We start from the raw sequence: 20591 nt of genomic DNA, 5'->3' as shown, positions 1-20591 counted from the left end.
AATTTAACAGGAAACTGAAATATACACTATTACGGTATGATGTATCTGGTCTTCGACAGATACATAGAACATTCACTGAAATCTTCCATGTATCAGAAAAGAACTGGCAACACACAACCCGTCCAGTACAAGATCAGTGACACAACGTACACTGGAAAAACTTCCATGAAGTTATTGATAACTCATACCAAGAAAGAGATGAATTAAAAGCTTACTTATGCGAGAAAGCAATACGGTATGCACGATGCACCTGAAAGAAACAAGGGTTTATTTTTATCTTGCTATTTAAACAGCCAAGTCTTTAATGGGTGTTGTAACAGATGAACTCAAAAACAATAATGAAGAGGCAGATACAAAAATAAGTTTTGCAAACCATATTCGCCTGTCGCCGTGGTGCCCCACAGCTTCATATTTACTCACCTGGTTGATACAGATGTTTTCGTCCTTGCTTTGTGGTGGTCCAAGCTCTTTCCACTAGACACTATGTTTGTAACTGGAGTTGGTCAACATCAAAGAATGATCAATCTCAGCAATGTAACTAATTCCCTAGGCTCAAAGAAAACCTCAGCATTACTGAGACTGCATGCATTGCATGGTAGTGACACAACAGGAACATTGGCAAAGAAAGCAAAATCTTCTTTTTGGAAATTCTTCACTAAAGCAGATGTCATTCTTGAAGCTCTTGGCAAACTTGGAAGCTTCGAAAATTTTCTTGATTATGATAGACTTTTAATGGAAAAGTTCATATGTCAAGTCTATGTTCCTGGCACTGATATATCAGACATCGGAGAACTGAGGTGGGGGATGTTCACAAATAAAGAGACCCAAGGAGGCATTGATTTCTATGGGGATCATCCTGTGATCCCCATAGAAATTTCATCATTTCGTAATTTCAACGATATTGATCAAGCGTTACTGTAATCCTTTCGTATTCAAAGGATATTAATCAATGATGTTATGATTATGCAAAAATGAGAAGAATTTGCAAAAGATTTATAAAACAGTGAAAATTTTTCTGCTTCAAAAGGATGACTGTATAGTTAGCAGCAAAGGAGTAATTTGATGATAGAGATAGAGAATCAGATTTAGTGGACCATAAAGATTATAATAAATGGCTATAGAGAAAACATTATATCCTATTCTCAGTGAATGTAATACGATCCAAGGGAAATTTTCAAGTGCTGTTTAAAATAATGGGACTGTTGCTGGAAGAAGACAAAGTATTCACAGGCTCCCTCTACGAAACATGTGAACAAAAGCGTCAGCATCTTCTTTTTGGCAAAAGCATAATGACTTACGTGTTTAGAAATTCTGAAAATTTATCCCGTTTCACGTATTTACCGATTTACCTATAGGTGGCTTCGTTCGGATGGGATCCATCTAAATAAGAGGGGAGTCTGGGAGGTTTACGATAGTCTTAGGTCACGTTTTTTACTCCCATATCACGTAGTTGGGTATGCGGGTTAGTTAATGATAATCACAACAGTACTGATGGGGAATTACCCACCCCTGACTTGGATGGCTTCTCGATTGACACTAAATCACCGGGAAAATTAAAATGTGTGCTAATAAATGCCAGGAGCTTGGGTAATAAGAAAGATTTTTTAGGAACTATGATGGTTGTAGAGGGCCTGGATCTTATAGCCGTTACTGAATCGTGGGCAAACGATGGGGATGAATCTTTCTTACACATCTCAGGATACGATACTTTTTTGATAAATAGATCGGATAGGAAAGGAGGTGGAGTGTTGATATACGTGAAATCCTGTTTGAAGGCTAGAGAGTGTAATGGGAAGAGAAGTGATATTGAAACTATATGGGTTGAGCTTGAAAACAAAAGACATCATAAACTTATTGTTGGGGTTTGTTACAATCCACCGAATAGGGATCAAAACTACATCGCCAAATTGCATGATGAAATTTCCTACATGTGTAAGCGTGAGAGGGTTATCATACTTGGGGATTTCAATTACCCAGGTTTTGATTGGGAGAACCTATCATCTGGAAATCAGCATGAAAGAGACTTTCTTAAGTTGGTACTCGGAAATTTTTTGTATCAGCATGTATCAGTAGCCACTAGGGGCACTGCTATTTTGGATTTGGTTCTCACTAGTTCTGAGGATATTGTTGAACATGTTTCGGTGGGGGAAGAGTTTTCTTCCAGTGATCATCGTATAGTCAGATTTCACTGTAACTTTTCCTTGGGTAAGGTTGATAACAAAAGACTGGTTCCTTGTTTTCGAAGAACTAACTTTGATGTTTTGAGAGGAAGGTTAGCAGAAGTTTTCAAAGACAGGTTGGAATCAGTAGGGGTAGTAAGTCAATGGAAAGAATTTAGTTCGAAGTTGTCCTCTGTTTTGCACGACGTCATACCCTTTGTTCGAAAAAAGCGTGTTTGTACATCGCACCCTCTATGGTTCACGGATAGCGTGCGTAACCTTTATCTTGAAAAGAAAAGAGCATTCAGAGAGTATAAAAGTGGACGAGGTGACCTATCATTGTTTAGTGATAAAAGAAGACTGTTGAAGAAAGCGATAAGGGATAGTAAAAAGGAAGTTGAATCTAGGTTGGCAGATAACATTGGCTCTGACCCAAAATCATTTTTTCGATACGTCAATAATGGAAGTAAGGAGACAGTTGGCCCCCTCTTAATAGGAGGTTCTAGGTTAGAGAGTAATGTAGGCATGTGTAGTGCTTTCAATGACTTTTTCACGTCGGTTTTTAATGGAGATAATGATATTCGATTTACGGGGGTGTTGCATGGAGTAATAAAACCCTCAACGATATTCAAGTAGGAGATGTGGAGGTCCTAAATCTTCTAAGAAATGAATGTGCAAGCAAAGCACCAGGACCAGATGATATCTATCCCACGGTCCTCAGGGAATGTGCTAATGAATTGTTGGGGCCAGTCGCACAGATATATGGGAGCAGTGTAGCTGAGGGTATCGTCGCAAGGGATTGGAAACTTGCTAATGTTGTTCCGATATTTAAGAAGGGTAGTAGAGGAGCTGTGTTCAATTATCGTCCAGTGAGTTTGACGAGCTCCCTCTCCAAAATTTTGGAAATTATCATCAAAAGGCAGTTTGTGAAGTGGATAGACGAGAATAATGTATTGTCGGAAAATCAGCATGGGTTTAGGAAAGGGAAGTCATGTGTAACTAACTTCCTTTGCTTCTATGATCACGTGACTAAGGCTTTGGGTAAGAGCAAAAATGTTGATGTTGTTTACCTTTATTTCCAGTAGGCATTCGATCGGGTCCAACATGGTAAACTCTTGAAGCGTTTACATGAGATTGGGATTGGGGGCAACTTGCTGAATTGGATAGAATCGTGATAGAATCGTCCAGACCAACTTAAACAGGATTGCAGCATGGGCAAATGAATGGAGCATGACGTTTAGCGTTGATAAGTGCATGGTCGCTCATTTTGGTTCGAACAACCCACGGTTCTCTTACGAATTGAATGGTTTCACTATCCCGGATGCAACTATGGTCAACCGATTTGGGAATTCTCATTGACGAGCGGCTTAGGTTTTCTGAATATTGTTCAGCGGTGGTCAAAAAAAGCGAATAGAATGCTTGGTCTCATTTTCAAAAAGGTCTCTTCGCGTTCACCTAAAGTAATTCTTCCTCTTTTTCGAGGCTTAGTTCGTCCGGGACTGGAGTATGCAGTAAGGTTTTGAGAGACCATACCTACAGAGGGACATAGACTTGGTTGAAGGGGTGCAGAGAAGAGCTACGCGTGTCCTGATTGGCACACTGGGCTTGAGTAATGAAGAGAGACTTCATTTTTTGAATACGCTTACACTGGATGAACGCAAATGTCGGGGAGATATGATCGAAGAGTTCGAAATTTTCAATGGGATAGATAGGATAGACCATGAACTTTTAGTACACCGCCAATCGACTGCTTTTACAAGGGGACACCAGTATCGATTGGTAAGGGATAATGCGATGTTATTGTGTCGCAGGGAATTTTTCTCTAATAGGGTTGTTAATAAATGGAATAGCTTACCCCCGGAGGTAGTAAATTGTAACACAATTGACACGTTTAAAAAGAAATACGATAAACATGTTGGGGTAAATCGAGAAGCTATCCATACTTAGAATAAGCCAACCATAAATATATTTGATGGGCATTATATAATATTTTATCATGTATATATATTGTTTATAATTTTAGTTTTTAATTGGGTTGCTGTATTTTTAAAATATATGACATCCATATTTGTCTATGGGCATCTTTTTTTCATCCACCTCGTTGGGCAATTTGCCTGTTGTGGCGTTGTATTTGTATTTGTATAAATTTAGTACTTTTACATGGCAAGTAGGGTCGTAGTGTGCCTTCTCGAGGCCCCGGGGCAGACTCTTCCTTCGGGCCCCCTCTTGAAAGGGTTATTATTATGCAAATTAAATGTAAACTTTTGTGGGGCTCCCATTTGTCTCGGGGCCTAGGGGCAGTGTCCCGGTTGCCCAGGCTAGCTACGGCCCTGATGGCAAGAAACATTCTTGCTGATTGATAAAGATTAAACCTTCGTGCGAGTAGGGTCGTAACTACGATTTTGGGAGGAGGGGAGCAAAAATGATTTTGTCGCCCATACCATTCTAAAATTCAATGATTTTATAACGGTATTTTTGTTGTTTCCCAAAATTTGTCACCCCTAAAATTTGCCGCCCAGGGCAGTTGCACCCTTTGAGCCCCTTCCCTCTAAGTTCCGGCCCTGTATACGAAGAAACGGAAAATTGTTCTTTTTGTGGGCAATTTTCGAAGTTCGTCTCGGCATAATATCCAGACAATCTCTTTCCTGATGAAATTTAAAAATTCGGTAATTCTTCAAAATGCATCTCAGAACGTCATTGCCCATAATCTTTTGGATATGCCGAAATAGGTTGGGAAAAACAGCAATATTGTTCAGATGACAATAAAATTTTGTTGTTTTTAAGTAATTTGAATGATTGGAATCCGACCGTGATGTCACATATTGATAAAATAAGAAATCGTTATCCGCCATGACACTGATTCAAAACAGTCATAGGAAAAACCACGAGGAAAAATAATTGCATTCAACGTCTCTCATATGTCTAAAAGCAGGCTTCATCGATTGATCGATAGCGTCAATCAATATTATGTATGACTCACATAAAAAAAGTTTCATAGAGGGTAGAGCATGTCTCAATTTAATTTACCGCGGACCATCAACGTCTTTTCATTTTAAATTATCGAATCTGCTCATGAACTAGTTAAAAATATTCTGTTAGGTATTACGAAACGAAACTATAGAATAGTGATAAGGATATTGTAAAAAGAGGATTCTTTCGAAAAACCTTTTACGTGACTTGGTGACGTTTTCGCCACCATATTCAAACGACATCAAAAACATTGAAGGTCAAATTCAAATGTGCTATTATTTTCACAAATACACTCTTATAGCTGAGCTAACCATACCTTTTAAACGGAACTCATCTATTATTGGTACCGACTTTGCACAATTTTGGTTTGATTGTGCTAATGACAGGTAATTGTCTTGCTGCTGGATTCTAATTTGCGATGGCCCCCTCTCGATAGAGGGTTTAGGTTAGAGAGCAATGTGTGTGTAGGCATGTGTACTGCTTTCAATGACTTTTTCGCGTCGGTTTTTAATGGCGATAATGATATGCAATATACGGGTGTTGCATGGGGTAATAAATTCCTCAACGATATTCAAGTGGAAGACGGGGAGGTCCTAAATCTTCTAAGTAATGTATGTGCAAGCAAAGCACCAGGACCAGATGATATCTATCCCAGGGTCCTCAGGGAATGTGCTAATGAATTGTTGGGGCCAATCGCACAGATCTACAAAAGTAGTGTTGCTGAGGGTATCGTCCCAAGGAATTGGAAACTTGCTAATGTTGTTCCGATATTTAAGAAAGGTAGTAGAGAAGCTGTGTCCAATCATCGTCCAGTGAGTTTGACGAGCTCACCCTGGAAAATTTTAGAAATTATTATCAAAAGAAGGTTTGTGAAGTGGATGGACGAGAATAATGTATTGTCGGAAAATCAGCATGGGTTCAGATCAAATCAATAATCAAATCAATAAATATTTTATTTGTTTCCAAAGTTGAAACAGTCAAATCTCAATGTTTGTTGTCTAGAGACCTGAGCCTGTACAGAGCAACTAATTAAAGGTAAAGACGAAAGAAACAAAAAATAACACAAAACTTATAATAAAAAAAAATACAGTTAAATAATGAAATGAATTTTTAACTAAATTTTTGTAATAATTATGCTGAAATACATGTTCACATAACAGTAGCATTTGATATAACAATTGATATGAGGCAACTACAGGCGTATGGATAATAATATAATTCGCTTCTATAATTGAAAATATACATCTATATCGTCTATTGCTATTAGAAATTCAAAAAGTGATTTTTTAAATGATGCAAATCTAGATATATTCTGCATTACTAACGGTAAAGCATTAAATAGTTTAGGAGCAAGGTAGTAAAAATGTTTGAGAAATATTTCTTTTCTAAATGAGGGTATGCAATAAATTTCGTTTGGTCTTCTCAGTGATATGGACTCTCTTTGAGTGCATATTGATTTATTACGATATATGTAAAGTATGATTCGGTAGATGGCGTTATGTCTTATGGGGAGTAGATTTAAATTTCTATAAATTGAGATTTGAGAACGAGCACTGTAAATAGTTTTGAAACATCTGTTTTGAATAGAACAAATAGGCTGTAGATTTGTCTTGTAATCGCCACCCCAGATGATGATACCATAATTGACAATTGAATAAAACCAAGAATAGTAAATTTCTCTCAGAAATTCTGCCCTTACCTTTTGTTTCAGATAATAGAATTTATATACAATACAACGTAGTTTTTTCGCTATTTCTAGTGCATGAAGTTTCCATTTTAGATTGCTACTAATATTAAGTCCTAGATATTTGATATTTTGTACCTGCTGAATTTTTTGGCAGGAGCAGTCGAGGTTCATCAAACATATTGGGCTATGGAATTTTAGATTAAAATCAATTTCAGAGTAAATTAAGTTGAAATGAATGACTTTAGTCTTTGAAAGATTTAGGGTTAAATCATTGGCTAGGAACCACTTTCTGATTAAGCACAGGTCTTGATTTATTTTAGTTGGTAGTGTATTAAGATCGTTGGAAGAATATAAAAGAACTGAATCATCGGCGTAAGTAATCATAGTACCATGAATATTTAGTTTACATAAGTCGTTTATGAATATTATAAAAAGTAAGGGGGCTAAATTTGATCCCTGGGGGACTCCTCTCTGTATAGTGATATAGTCACTTAGAGTGTTTTTAATTTTAACTCTTTGTTTACGATTGGTTAGATATGAAGTGAACCAGTTCAATGTATTACCTCTGATTCCAGTAGAACTGAGTTTCTTAATGAGAATTGAGTGATTTACATTGTCATAAGCTTTTGAGATGTCTACATATATAGCCAGGGTAAATTTACAGCTGTCAATACTGTTATAAACAAATTTAGAGAAGTTTAATAGAGCGTTTTCGGTACCACGTCCTTTTATGTAACCATATTGATTTACAGCAAAGAAATTTGTTAGGTTAAGGAATTTATAAATTCTAGATGATAACATTTTTTCTATAACTCTAGAAAAAATTGGGAGAATCGATATAGGTCTGTAATTAAAAAGGGAATTTTTCTCTCCAGATTTATAGATCGGAGTGATGGTTGCTCGTTTTAAGGAATCAGGAAATGTGGCTGAATAAAAAGAAGTATTAATAAATTTTGTTAGAAATTCAACATTATTTCGTACAAATTCTTTAATAAGATATATACTGTTACCATCGTAGTCAGGTGTAAATTTCTTGTAGAAGCTGTTTAGATTATTTAGGACTTCAGTATTATCTACATCAAACAAAACAAAAGAATTTACAGTTGGATATAAATAATTTTTGAATTCATTAGTATCGTTAAAAGCTAGATTACCATTGTTGATATAGTTAAAATGGGCGTTGAATTGATTTGCAAGTTCCAAGATGTTAGAAAAAATTAGAAAAATTGAATTTTGGTTTTTATGATTGATGGTATTATTAATGAATTTCCATTTCTGATAGTTTGAATTATATTTAATAAATTGTTTTCTATAATATTCGTTTTTAGTGTTTATGATTTTCAATTTCAGTTCCCTAGCTACACAATTATAAGCAGTTTTAAATAATAAATCATGAGGATGTTTCCTTAATCTGGTATATAATTTTTCTTTTCTCTTGATCAGGGCATAGATTTCAGACGTCATCCAATTTTTTTTTAATTTGTTGTTTCGATATGTTACAAACTTAAAGTTATTGTTAATGGAGTTCAGAGTGGATGTAAAATACTGATATTGTAAATTTAAGTCGATATTATTCAACCAGAGATATTTATAATTGTTAAAATAAGTTGAAAGTTTTTTTTATCTAATAATTTTAGAGGGGGATTTTCATTAGATTTGGAAATTGGAATTTTGTCATAATATAATTTTAAAAGAACGGGATAGTGATCGGTTAAATCGTTGATATATATTCCAGAGGAAAATGATATTCTATGATTTCTTCAGGAAAGGGAAGTCGTGTAACTAACCTCCTTTGCTTCTATGATCATGTGACGAAGTCTTTGGGTAAGGGTGAAAATGTAGGTGTTGTTTACCTTAATTTCCAGAAGGCATTCGATCGGGTTCAACATGATAAACTCTTGAAGCGTTTACGCGAGATTGAGATTGGGGGCAACTTGCTGAATTGGGTAGAATCGTGGTTAAGAGATAGGTCACAACGAGTTATGATGAACGGGAACTCTCTGGTTGTACAGGCGTCACAAGTGGAGTTCCTCAAGGAAGTGTCCTTGGCCCCATACTTTTTCACTTATTATCGATAAACTCGATCAGGGTATCGATGGGATTGCTAGCAAATTCGCAGATGAAGTGAAACTAATGGGAGTAATTGGAAATCAAAGCGATAGGGCGCTGCTCCAGAAGAGGATTGCAGCATGGGCAAATGAATGGAGCATGACGTTTAGCGTTGACTAGTGCATGGTCGCTCATTTTGGTTCTAACAACCCACGGTTCTGTTAGAAGCTGAATGTGGTATCACTATCCCGGATGCAACTAGGGTCACCGATTTGGGAATTCTTATTGACGAGCGGCTTAGGTTTTTTGAAGATTGTTCAGCGGTGGTCAAAGAAAGGAATAGAATGCTTGGTTTCATTTTGAAAAATGTCTCTTCGCTTTTTCCTAAAGTCATTCTTCCGTTTTTCCGAGGCTTAGTTCGTCCGGGACTGGAGTATGCTGTAAGGTTTTGGAGACCATACCTACAAAGGGACATAGACCTGGTTGAAGGGGTACAGAGAAGAGCTACGCGTGTCCTTATTGGCACACGGGGCTTGAGTTATGCAAACACCTACCATGGCCCCCGCTGTGTCCCTTGTGGGATATAAGCAGGGGCTTGAGTTATGAAGAGAGACTTCATTTTCTGAATATGTTTACACATTGGATGAACGCAGGTGTCGGGGAGATATGATCGAAGAGTTCAAAATTTTCAACGGGATGGATAGGATGGACCATGAATTATTAGTACACCGTCAATCGACTGCTTTTACAAGGGGACACCAGTATCGATTGGTGAGAGACAATAGAAGGTTATGGTGTCGCAGGGAATTTTTCTCCTATAGGGTTGTTAATAAATGGAATAGCTTATCCCCGGAGGTAGTAAATTGTAACACAATTGACACGTTTAAAAAGAAATACGATAAAAATGTTGGGGTAAATCGAGAAGCTATCCGTACAGAATTAGACAAGTATAAGTATTCTTTATGGGCATTGTATAATATTTCATCATGTATATATATTATTTGTAATTGCATTTTTAATTGGGTTGATGTATTTTTTAAATATATGACACCCATATTTGTTATGGGCATCTTTTTCTTAGCCACCTCGCACTTTGCCTGTTGTGGCGTTGTATTAGTATTTAATAGTTTCTAATAATAAGCCTATGCCAGGCCTATTACCAGTTATATCCATTGGTTTAATCATATGAAGCTGAAGAAATATTTTATTATGAATGAGAAATAAATCTGCATTTATAACAAACTGAAACGAAGAATTTTCAATTGAGAACTTTAAGGCCGAACACATACTGGGGATGTGAGCGGAGAGGTACGAGATAGCGGCGAAAATAAATGTACTGTTTTGTTCTGCGCCTCACATACTCGGGCAGCGGGACACCGAGGAGAAAGAGGCAGCTCCAAGAGGTACGCGACTCTTTCAAGCCGGTTTGTTTCCATCGCGAGGTAAAATCAGACGCTATTTGGGGATTGGTCAGTTTTCTCCCCTTCTTTTTTCTCCTCGCTCTCTTGGAAAAAAAAGGAAACTTCTGAGGGGGGATCATCATCATCACACCCATTTGGTTTGGAGGGAGTGCTCTTCGGATGTTTTTCCACTTTTGGCCCTCTCTCTTCTTTTCGATTCCCATTTTTTGTGCTTAACCCAGTCTATCCTAATTTATAAGTTTGACGATTGTTGTGGTAGCATTTTACGGATTAATTCTCCCCGTCATTTTTTTAGACGTGAATATTTTTCAAAATTTTACTGGGACTACGAGATAGATATTTCGCAAATTTCCGCCCATCCCATTGCGCAGGAGGGGAGCAGGGGGAGTTTGGTCTGGTTTCCTGGGCGTAGTATCAGAAGGGGCGCAAATTCCATCCTTCAAATTTCATCTTTTCAATTGTCTCTGAATAGCTTTTAATAAGAAACGTACTGCAATGGGACGTAGGCACCAGAACATGTCTGGGGGGGGGGGCTATTTCAACCCCCCAATAAATTTTGTGTTGGGGGGCTGAGAACCCCTTTCCCCAATTAATGAATAAATCAAGCGGGGCACTGCATCCTTCTACCTACGGACTCGAGGCTCGTCACGGGACGACTGGCAACTTTCAGCCCTCTCAATGTTTTTTCATGCCCACGCCTTTGCCCTGAGCTGCAAAATGCAAAGGGTGCCAAATTTCTGTCGGAAACTGGAAAACCACTATAAAATCATAAGTTATATACCACTATAGATCATTATGCAGTCGCTGGGGCGGAAAAAAAAACCCTGTCCTCCCCACAAACACATCAAAAATCTTTTAGAAAGAAAACTTTATCTATGTCTATACCAGCGGCTCTCAACCAGTGCTCCGCGTTCACTCAATTAAAATAGAGTGAATCAGTAAATTTCATGACCAAATGAAAAAAAAAAAAAAACTTAGCGTACGGGGCTCCGTCTTAGAAATTATATACTAAAAAGGGCTCCGTGACTCAGAAAAAAGGTTTAGAATTGCTGGTCGACACTAATTTTCTACTCAATACTGAACATGTTCTTAGAATTTCAACGAAAATTTGTAGAGATTTTTCCAGGAACGTCATTTCAACGTTTTCCAGGGGAGGGGGGCAGGCAAAGAGAACATGAACTCAATATATGTATATCTACTCTATAGTATAAAATCACAAACTCGAAAAGGGCCTGTTTCTAAGCAACCGAAATTAGTGACGATTTTATGTTACGGAAGTGAGTGACGGAAATCGGTTACTATTTTAGGTCAAGTATCCATTTAACTCTAGCATATTCGGGACCCATTTGACCCATCGGGACCAAGTTACGTGCATGTACCGAGAAACTCCCACATCCTACAGCAGAGTCTAACTCAAGCTAGTCTGGAATGAATAGATGGCGAGCCCCCAAACCAGCTTTTCAGGGGCCCTCTGTGGTTAATTTATAGTGTGAAAAATCAAAAAATGATAAGAATCGTTCCGGCCCCTGTCAGCCCTGCCCTTGTAAGGGGGGGGGGGGTCATGCCGAGAGGTATGTATATGTATCATATACATATACACCAGTGCTCCCAACACACAGGGTCGGGGTACCCGGGGGGCTTGCACATATACCTTAATGGGGAAGTTAAAAGGTTTGATTTCCAGGGCCCTTGATGGATCTCGTTGTTTTCTTGCTGCGTTAACATTGAAAAATTTGCGATAGCGGAAGCCGAAGATATATCCAGTTTGGGGACCCCATAAAATTTGCGAATTCGGTCACGGGTAATTGAGGGGGGGGGGCTGGAATTTATTCGTTTGTAAAATGAATACAAATGAACATTTGCCGTGGCACTCACAGGGGGGATGTATGACAAGCTCCGAGTCAGGGGACCGTTTCATTTTGGGGGCCCTGGATGAATCTCATTCTTTTCTGTTATTTAACATTTTAGAATTTGCAACAACGAAAGCCCAAGATAAAGCCAATCTGGAGGCCCCACTAAACGTATGCGAATTGGTGTCCCAGGTAATTGGTTGGGGGCCTTGGATTTTATTCGTTGGTAAAATGAATACAAATGGAAATTTTCATGGCGATCGCAGCGGGGGATGACCGACAAGCTTCCAAGTCGGGGGCCCCATGTTTACAGGTTTCACTTTGGGGGCCCTGGATGAATCTCATTCTTTTCTGTTGCTTAACATTGTAGAATTTGCAACAGCGGAAGCCCGAGATAAATCCAGAATTCAGTCTTCGTCCCCCACTAAAAATCTGAGTATTGGGTCCCCGCTACTGGATGGGGGGCCCTGGATTTCATTCGTTGTAAAATTGATAAACATTTAAAATTTTCGTGGCCCCTCACCGGGGAGATGTCCGACAAGTCTCTAGGTCGGGGCCCCATGGAAATGTTGACAGGTTTCATTTTTGGTGTCCCTTGATGAATCTCATTGATTTTTGTTGTTTAACATTGTAAAATTTGCAACACATCGGTAGCCCGAGATAAATCCAGTCTGGGCCCCACTAAAATTCAGCGAATTGGAGTCTGGGGACCCCCATGGGCAAGTTTTCTGGGGGTACTTGATGAATCACATTTGTTTTTTGTTGTTTTATTATTATAAAATTCGCTTCTTCAGTAAGCTGGTGCTTTGACATGTCCCTTTCCACAGTACGCTGATGAAGTGGGACGAAATAAACAAGATATGTTGTGATGAGAAAAGGGGGGGGGGTTGCCCCTAGTATATATATATTTGTATGTATATATACCATTTTTAGTGTATTTTCAGAAGCCCCCCCCCCCCTGCGTACGCCAATGGCTCTTCATAAGGGAAATGGGCGGCGCGGGGCGCGGGTGGAAAATGTTTGAGATTGAGAACCTGTTTTTAGGAAAACGGATAAACACCGTGATGATTCAAGGAAACAGTTATTTTCCGGATATTATGCTGAGGTGAGCTCGGAAAGAAAAGTCATCACGTCTCCGCCGGGACTCGAACCCAGGCCCTCTTGCATACCGGGCAAGCATGCTACCATCTACACCACTGGAGACACATGAATCTGCCTTCCAAATTTCACGCACTGTGTCGTGAGGCGCTGAAGTAGAGGCATTAGTAGCCTCTCTTAACTACTAGCTGAAGTAGAGGCTACTAATGCCTCTACTTCAGCGCCTCACGACACAGTGCGTGAAATTTGGAAGGCAGATTCATGTGTCTCCAGTGGTGTAGATGGTAGCATGCTTGCCCGGTATGCAAGAGGGCCTGGGTTCGAGTCCCGGCGGAGACGTGATGACTTTTCTTTCCGAGCTCACCTCAGCATAATATCCGGAAAATAACTGTTTCCTTGATATCTCTGGCTGAGAAAAAAAAAAAAAAAAAAAAAAAAAAAAAAAAAAAAAAAAAAAAAGCCATCTATATCTCTCTAAAACCGTGATGATTGCTCATCGCTTACTAACATTGTCGAAACACGGTTTCTGTTTTTTTCTCTTTTATTTTATTGTACTGAATATCTGTTATTTCCGTGGATTTGAATTGGAATGGCGTGTGTTATGAAAGAGACACGAGCTTTTTTCTGATACAAATAATGAACATCTCACACACAATACATATCTCTGTATTTCTTACAAAATCGAAACCAGTTTATTGCATCATCCGTGCGTTCATTGAAATTGGTTAATGCACAGAAATGCCGGACAAAAGCAGTGCCGTCTTAAGGCATGAGCCCACCAGGGCACGGCCCGGGGGACTTCAAGATCAAAAAAGGATTCACAAAAGTGAGATGTAGTTGAGATTTTCGAGAATTTGCCTGGTAGGGCCTCAGAAAAATCATTTGGCCCTTGGGCCCATGATGCTCTAGAGACGGCCCTGCTTATAGGAGGAATCTATAATTCTGGGGTGTCATAAATAATGGATCCACACTGATAATTTGTGATTAACGACCACGTATACATTTATCGCTAATAACAATCATTTTCATAATGATACACTGGCCATAAAAAAACTACGGTTTCATCATCGAGGTGTATGGATAACTTCATCTCATTAACGGTGATATTTTGTTTAGAAAGTATCGAAATTGGCTTCTGCGGATTATAGGCATGTATTTTTATTCAGTATCTAACTAATTCTGTTGTCTCCCTATCTTGATTGAAGTATAATTATTTAAATCTTTATGCAATAATATTATAATGCAATATTATCTATCATATATATGCAATATTATGTAATAATATTCGAAACAATGGTTTCATACAAGAAGTCATTAAAAACATATATCAGGACTTGTAGTCTTTTGAGGATTAACGCGTTTATTGCAGCTCTTCTCAACCTTTTTTGACCCACGGAGCCCTTTCCGGTATGTAATTTCTATGGCGGCCCCAGACGACTATTTTTTATTTATTCATCAAAGTTTCTGACTTGAGAGAGAGAAAATAAAGGTTTATTTGTATGAATAAACTACATACAACAACATAACAAAAACAACACAACACATGAACTACACACAAACTGTATACAAGGGTGTGATCTCCCAAGGGACCTTTTTATTATTGAAAAATATAAATAATTATTTTTTTCAAATTTACTGGGTTGTTTTTATTTATTTGTTTTTATTAAGACCCAGATACCACCAAAGTTTTTCGCCGCGAGATAAGGAATTTCGTGGCGAACACCCATCGCTTTTTTTTGCCGCCTTTTTTTCCCCTTCAAAACATTGATATCTGTACTTGTCCCCCTCTCTTCTCGCCGTCTTCCATACGTCAAAATGTGAATTTTCGCGGCAGAAAACTCGTCGCTTCCGCCGCCAGCGGCAGAGGGCCTGGGCCCAGCTACTGATTCTTGTCTTTTCTGCCGAGAAAATTCACATTTTGACGTATGGAAGACGGCGAGAAGGGAGGGGGATAGGTACAGATATCAATGTTTTGAAAGGGGAAAAAAAGGTGGCAAAAAAAAGCGTTGGGTGTTCGCCACGAAATTCCTTATCTCGCGGCAAATAGACGTGCGGCGAAAAACTTTGGTGGGATCTCAACCTTTCCACTGTTCGAATACACCAGGTTGATATAAGTTATGTTTCTGAATAGGGAGCCTAACGTCAAAGGGACGAAATTTCCTTTTACCACAGTAGTACTGCATTTGCCTTCAACTCCATTCAATTACCCCGTCAGCACACATCATTTCAAGAGTGATTCAACTGAAAATTAATTTATACAGAAAATTAATTAACAGTATCAGCTCCACGGTGCAAGAGTTATTGCAGCTCTCAAAGAATATTTTATTTTTGATTCGTTGAGACTCATCGAATTAGGGTATAATATGTTTTCTAAATTTTCGTACGAAGTGCAAACCCGCGCGACTGTGTTATAAGGGTTCGATAGTGACTGCACAGCCCTGCTAATACTCACCACGTCTGTACTTCGCTGCACCTAGAGCCCCTATATAGACGCCTTCTTTAATAAATGCCTTAGCTGCATCTATAGTAACGTTTCCCCCCGGGTAAAACGATAGTGAATTTATTACCCAGTAGGGTTGGGGCGTTGACCACTCAAGACCTTATTCAGTATTTTTCAAATTCCAGAGTATGTTTCATATATTATCGTTGTGATAGTTTTACTCAAATTTTATAGGGGAAGAAGGACACGTTCTTCTTTAAAAATCTTATAGGGGACAAGTCCAGAAGCAAATCTTTCAGCTTTAATAAAAAAAATAGGATTTATGTGCTGTGTATTTACATACATTTCTACAAATTCGTTTTCTCATGGGAGAAAAGATAGTTCATCCCCAGCTGGAGTGCAATATTGAAGTCAATGCATTTTGTGAATAGCCAAACCATGCTTCACACATGGTTTTTTTTTTTTTCATCTCTTGTGATAAGAGACCAGCAATAAAACTAAATGATCATATATTTTCAGCCAGGGATAAAGCTTATAAAACTCTTTTACAATATCGTTTGTCTTTATATTCTTTCCTCTCTTTGATTATCTCAAGTTTTTGAGCGATTTGTGGTTTATGTGTCTGCAAAAAGTGCCACAATGACTCTTGTTTCTAAACCTTAAGATTTCACAACACTTTTGCGACAAGCAAATTGAATAGAATTTCGTCCGTTTTTCTCATGTGGAAGAAGAGCAAAAAGAAAAGAAAGTCCTCGCAGGCGATAGAAAAGCGAAAAGCTATCAAGACAATGAATATGATGTTCCACAAACGTAAAAAAATGGTAATTCCTACTTTAAATATTAATCCCCGCCCATGTATGAAACAGCAAGTTATTGGGTTTTTCTCGATAGGGGCAGCTTTAGGACTGTGCAACTCTGCGGCCAAACAGAACACCACTATAGGAAGGCAGCGCCGTCTTAACGCATGGGCCCATCCGGGCACGGCCCGGGGTCCTCAAGAGAAGAGCGGCCTCACAAAAATGAGATTTGGTTGAAATAATTGTAGAAAAAATGTTTTATCTAAAATTCAAACAATTATTCATTCATTCAATATTGTTTGGCCGAGGACTATACAAGAAGATGCGGTTGCATTGGCTAATGCATTGGATAGAATGATTCCGATAGATTTGGACTTCCACTGTTGCTTGAAATAATTGGTTCCCGTAGGGCAATGTTTCCCTAAATTTATTCAGCCCATTGCCCCCTTTTTAAAAGCAAAAATTCTCATCGCGCCCCCCCCCCCCGGAAGTGATGTTAAAATCCACATAAAAAAAATTGAAAGATGCAGTGCGAATTTTCGATTTTTCTGCATCAATGTTTTTCTGCAACAGGGTAGTATAAAAAGGGTTAAAAATTCGAAAATAATTACAGTAAAATTTCAAAAGAGTACAGTAAACTTCTGTCAACAGAATCTAAAAAAATTAAATTTGTGAATTATAATTTTATAATTCACAAAATAGACGCACATATTTACATTGATTGCAGTCAAAGTAATATTAGCATCGCGCAAAAAATATCTATTAATAATAAAATTAATTTTTAAGAACACAGACACAACTACAGTTGTCGCTTAGTTTTAATAAAAATAATTTTATTATTACAGATAAAAGTACTTTTATAAAACTTGAAAAATGCCACCAATAAGATTATTGGTGGTTTGCTTACATTCTAGAAAATGCAACCGATGATCTTATTCGTAGCATTTTTCAAGGTTTATAAAAGGGCTTTTATCAAACTTTTATAGTGTAATCCCGGCCTAAATGTGATAATTGTTATTGGAAAAAAAATTATTGAAAATTGTTATTTTTATATATAGTCGTACAGATTGTTTATTTCATAACAGATGATCACGTTATATGAAAAAATAAATCTGTGGTCACACAACAAATGCCACAAGAGTCACTTTTCCCAACAATTACCAACAAAACGGGAAAAAACTCTTCTTCATTCTACACTTTCCTCACGAAAAAAGTAAGTAAATATCAAATATAGCTACTCATTTCTGATAAGTTCATACGTTTTGTAGTTTGTGAGAGTTTTCTCTAATGATAATTTATGAACAATTGCCACAATTCAATCTTAGGTAATTTGGAATCCTCTGTAATACTTGTATTCAATAAGGCGTTAGACTCATATTTTTTTATACGATACATCGATAAATTGAAAAAAGTTTGAGCTAGTACTCGTTTAAGAAATTAAAGTAAAAAAGGAATATTTATTGTATTTTAGTTTCATTTTGGGTCCAAAACCACATGAAGTTGACTCACATCCTGGTCTTAATACAGGGACAACAATTAAATCGTGTTTTCTCTGCAATCTTTATATTGTCTTGCTTTTCAGGTGAGTAACAAACACGACAAGTGAACAGTTTACATTTACATTTGCAGTTTGAATTTTCCTATATCGGAGATAATTGGCCCCATGTGCCAAAACGGGAATTTCACAAGAGAGCCGTTTAAAAGGATTTTAAAGTGAATATCTCTGTTATTTATTGAAATAGAACTTGTTTTATACCTATGTGTATAGTTTAACGAAAATAGCGCAAATTAATAACGTTATCTCAATATTAATGAAAATGGGCATAGGGCCTTTTACATGTACGCAGTATTTTAAGTGCTATGTTATATTAATCCCCTTATTTCATGGAACGAGCATCGCGTTGTCTACGTTATGAAAAACGGTGATTTTAGAGACTGGTGGTGCTTACATTGAGAGAGATGCGACGCGTATGTTCTTTTTCGTTTCAAAAAACACAATTTCCAAGAGATTCGCCAACTGTATCTCATGATATTCAACTGTCAATTAACCGAGTAGCATTTTTAAACTTGGCAATAATTATAAGCATAAGCATTACTAAGCATTTAGCATGTATTTCCGAAATTAAAAATAAGCATTTAATAAATTTTATATCAGAAATGTGTGGCGGATGCGGGGCTTTATGTTTAGTTCATAAACAAAATGTCATATATTGAATGGTTCTTTTCAACCGGTGCTTTCCGGAGCCCTATGGGCTTCGTGTGAACTCCTAGGGGCTCCACGGCCGCTCGAGGAAAAAAACCAGTAAATTTGAAAAAAAAAATTAATATTTTTGAATAATAAACATAAATAAAAAATAAATAATAAATTTAAAAAAAAGTAACTTTGACGAATAAATAAAAAATAGGCCTAACTGGGCTCCGCCATAGAAATTATATGCCGGAAAGGGCTCCGTGGGTCAAGAGAGGTTAGAACCGCTGATTTATACTATTATTATATTTTTTATTATGTAGCATTCAATATAAAAGTAGCATAAGGAAAAGACAAAAACAGTTTAATCAATAAGAATTTCCTTTTTTCTAAGTATTTACTGAGATATTTGAATTCGAAAATAGGAGGAAAGTTGGGAAGAAAAGCCAACAAAAACTAACGGACAACGCTTCTTTCTCAACTTTACTTCCCAACTTTTCACTTAGAAACGTGCAAATTTCTTCGTTGGCACCAGAAGCGACAAGGCAATAACTTTTTAATTCGGTTTTTGGACACAGGTTGTCCATATATAAAAAGCTATTTTTTATTTTATTTTAATAACTATACAATCCCTTGAAACATTAATGAAATGTTTGTTTATGATTTATTAGTAATGGCGTGGAAGGGGGGAGGGGTAAAAAGTTAGATTGAAATGGGAGGGGGAGGCAAATTTTGTATAGCCCACTGGCGGAAAAAAACATAAATACGGCCCTGGGGAGAAATTGTTTTGGTTTGCGAACAATTCGGTTTACGAATGGACTTGAGGAACGGATTAAGTTCGTAAACCTTTCCACTTTTTTTATAAAGTACAATTCACAGATTTGCAGAAGCCTATTATTTTTTCACTTGGAAACATCAGCGATAATTGACAACTTTTTTGGCAACAATTGGTGCCGTTCCGTGTTTAACATTCCATCTTATCTCTCTTGATCAGGGCCGCAACTGAGGGGGAGCAGGGCGCTGTGGACCAAAGGGAGCGTAAATTTCATCCTTCAACTTCTCCTTTAATGTTACAAGGGGATGCGCAAATACGTGCTTGTCCCAACTGAAGCATCTAGTTGCGGCCCAGCTCTTGATCATCCAAATGTTTTAGGGCCTCCTCACACGGGGACATCAAATTGAACTCTAGTGAGAGAGTTGAGTTGAGTTGAGTTGATTTGACTTGAGCGAATCGAGTTGCCTGTTCTTCCTCACACGGTGCTACTACGGCCTACGGGAATCGGATTCCTTGTATTCTACGAAATTAGAAAACATGAATGAATGAACGTCAGAACTTTGCCACTGGACTTATCCCGTTGCCGAGATCTCTTCCAGCCCAGCTTCGTGGCAGAGTCTGGAACACTATTTTGTGTCAAAAAAAAAAAAAAACATACAAAATTTTTACAACATATTTTCCCCGGTCATTTGGGTACTGTCGCGATTAACAAATTTTGTGGTGATTACAGACGAGATGGGATTGGGAGTTGGAGAAAAGTTTCGGGGTTTAGCTAAGACGGATGAATGTACACATATTAGGATGGAGGTATGTTTTAAAACCAATTGAGGGCCCCGATGCCATCTCATCTGTTATCTTACACTTGCCATATTATATACACAGGATACAAAAAGTAAAAGAAATGAGAATCTTATTGTGAAATAAAAAAATATATATATCCATCGGAGTGAGTCATCTCGCTTAACACCTTATTGGTGAGCAAATGTGTTTGATAACTGGCGGACTAGAAGCTAGCATCAGTTTCATTGGGTTGAGTTCACTTGCTCCGGTGGATTTAATGAAAATTTACAAAATAGAAGTATTGTGTGGGGAAATATGTATAATTAGGGATCACCCGTCAAATCTCGCTTAGCACCTTATTCGGTGAGCAACATGAA

General features: G+C 37.8%; 2 non-coding genes across 2 annotated transcripts; one reads left to right on the top strand and one right to left on the bottom strand.

Moving 5' to 3' along the window:
- Positions 1-13266: 13266 nt before the first annotated feature.
- Positions 13267-13340, bottom strand: TRNAT-GGU (transfer RNA threonine (anticodon GGU)). Its single transcript has one exon. It is a non-coding gene; the product is annotated as a tRNA-Thr (tRNA).
- A 159-nt stretch (positions 13341-13499) lies between these two features.
- TRNAT-GGU (transfer RNA threonine (anticodon GGU)) lies at positions 13500-13573 on the top strand. Its single transcript has one exon. It is a non-coding gene; the product is annotated as a tRNA-Thr (tRNA).
- The last annotated feature ends 7018 nt before the right edge of the window (positions 13574-20591 follow it).

This window comes from Pholcus phalangioides, unplaced genomic scaffold (assembly GCF_987345545.1).
Source record: "Pholcus phalangioides strain wild (caught in Gottingen) unplaced genomic scaffold, Ppha-v1.0 ptg000029l_1, whole genome shotgun sequence".
Classification (NCBI taxonomy): Eukaryota; Metazoa; Arthropoda; class Arachnida; order Araneae; family Pholcidae; genus Pholcus; species Pholcus phalangioides.
This window is presented reverse-complemented; position numbering and strand designations above follow the sequence as displayed.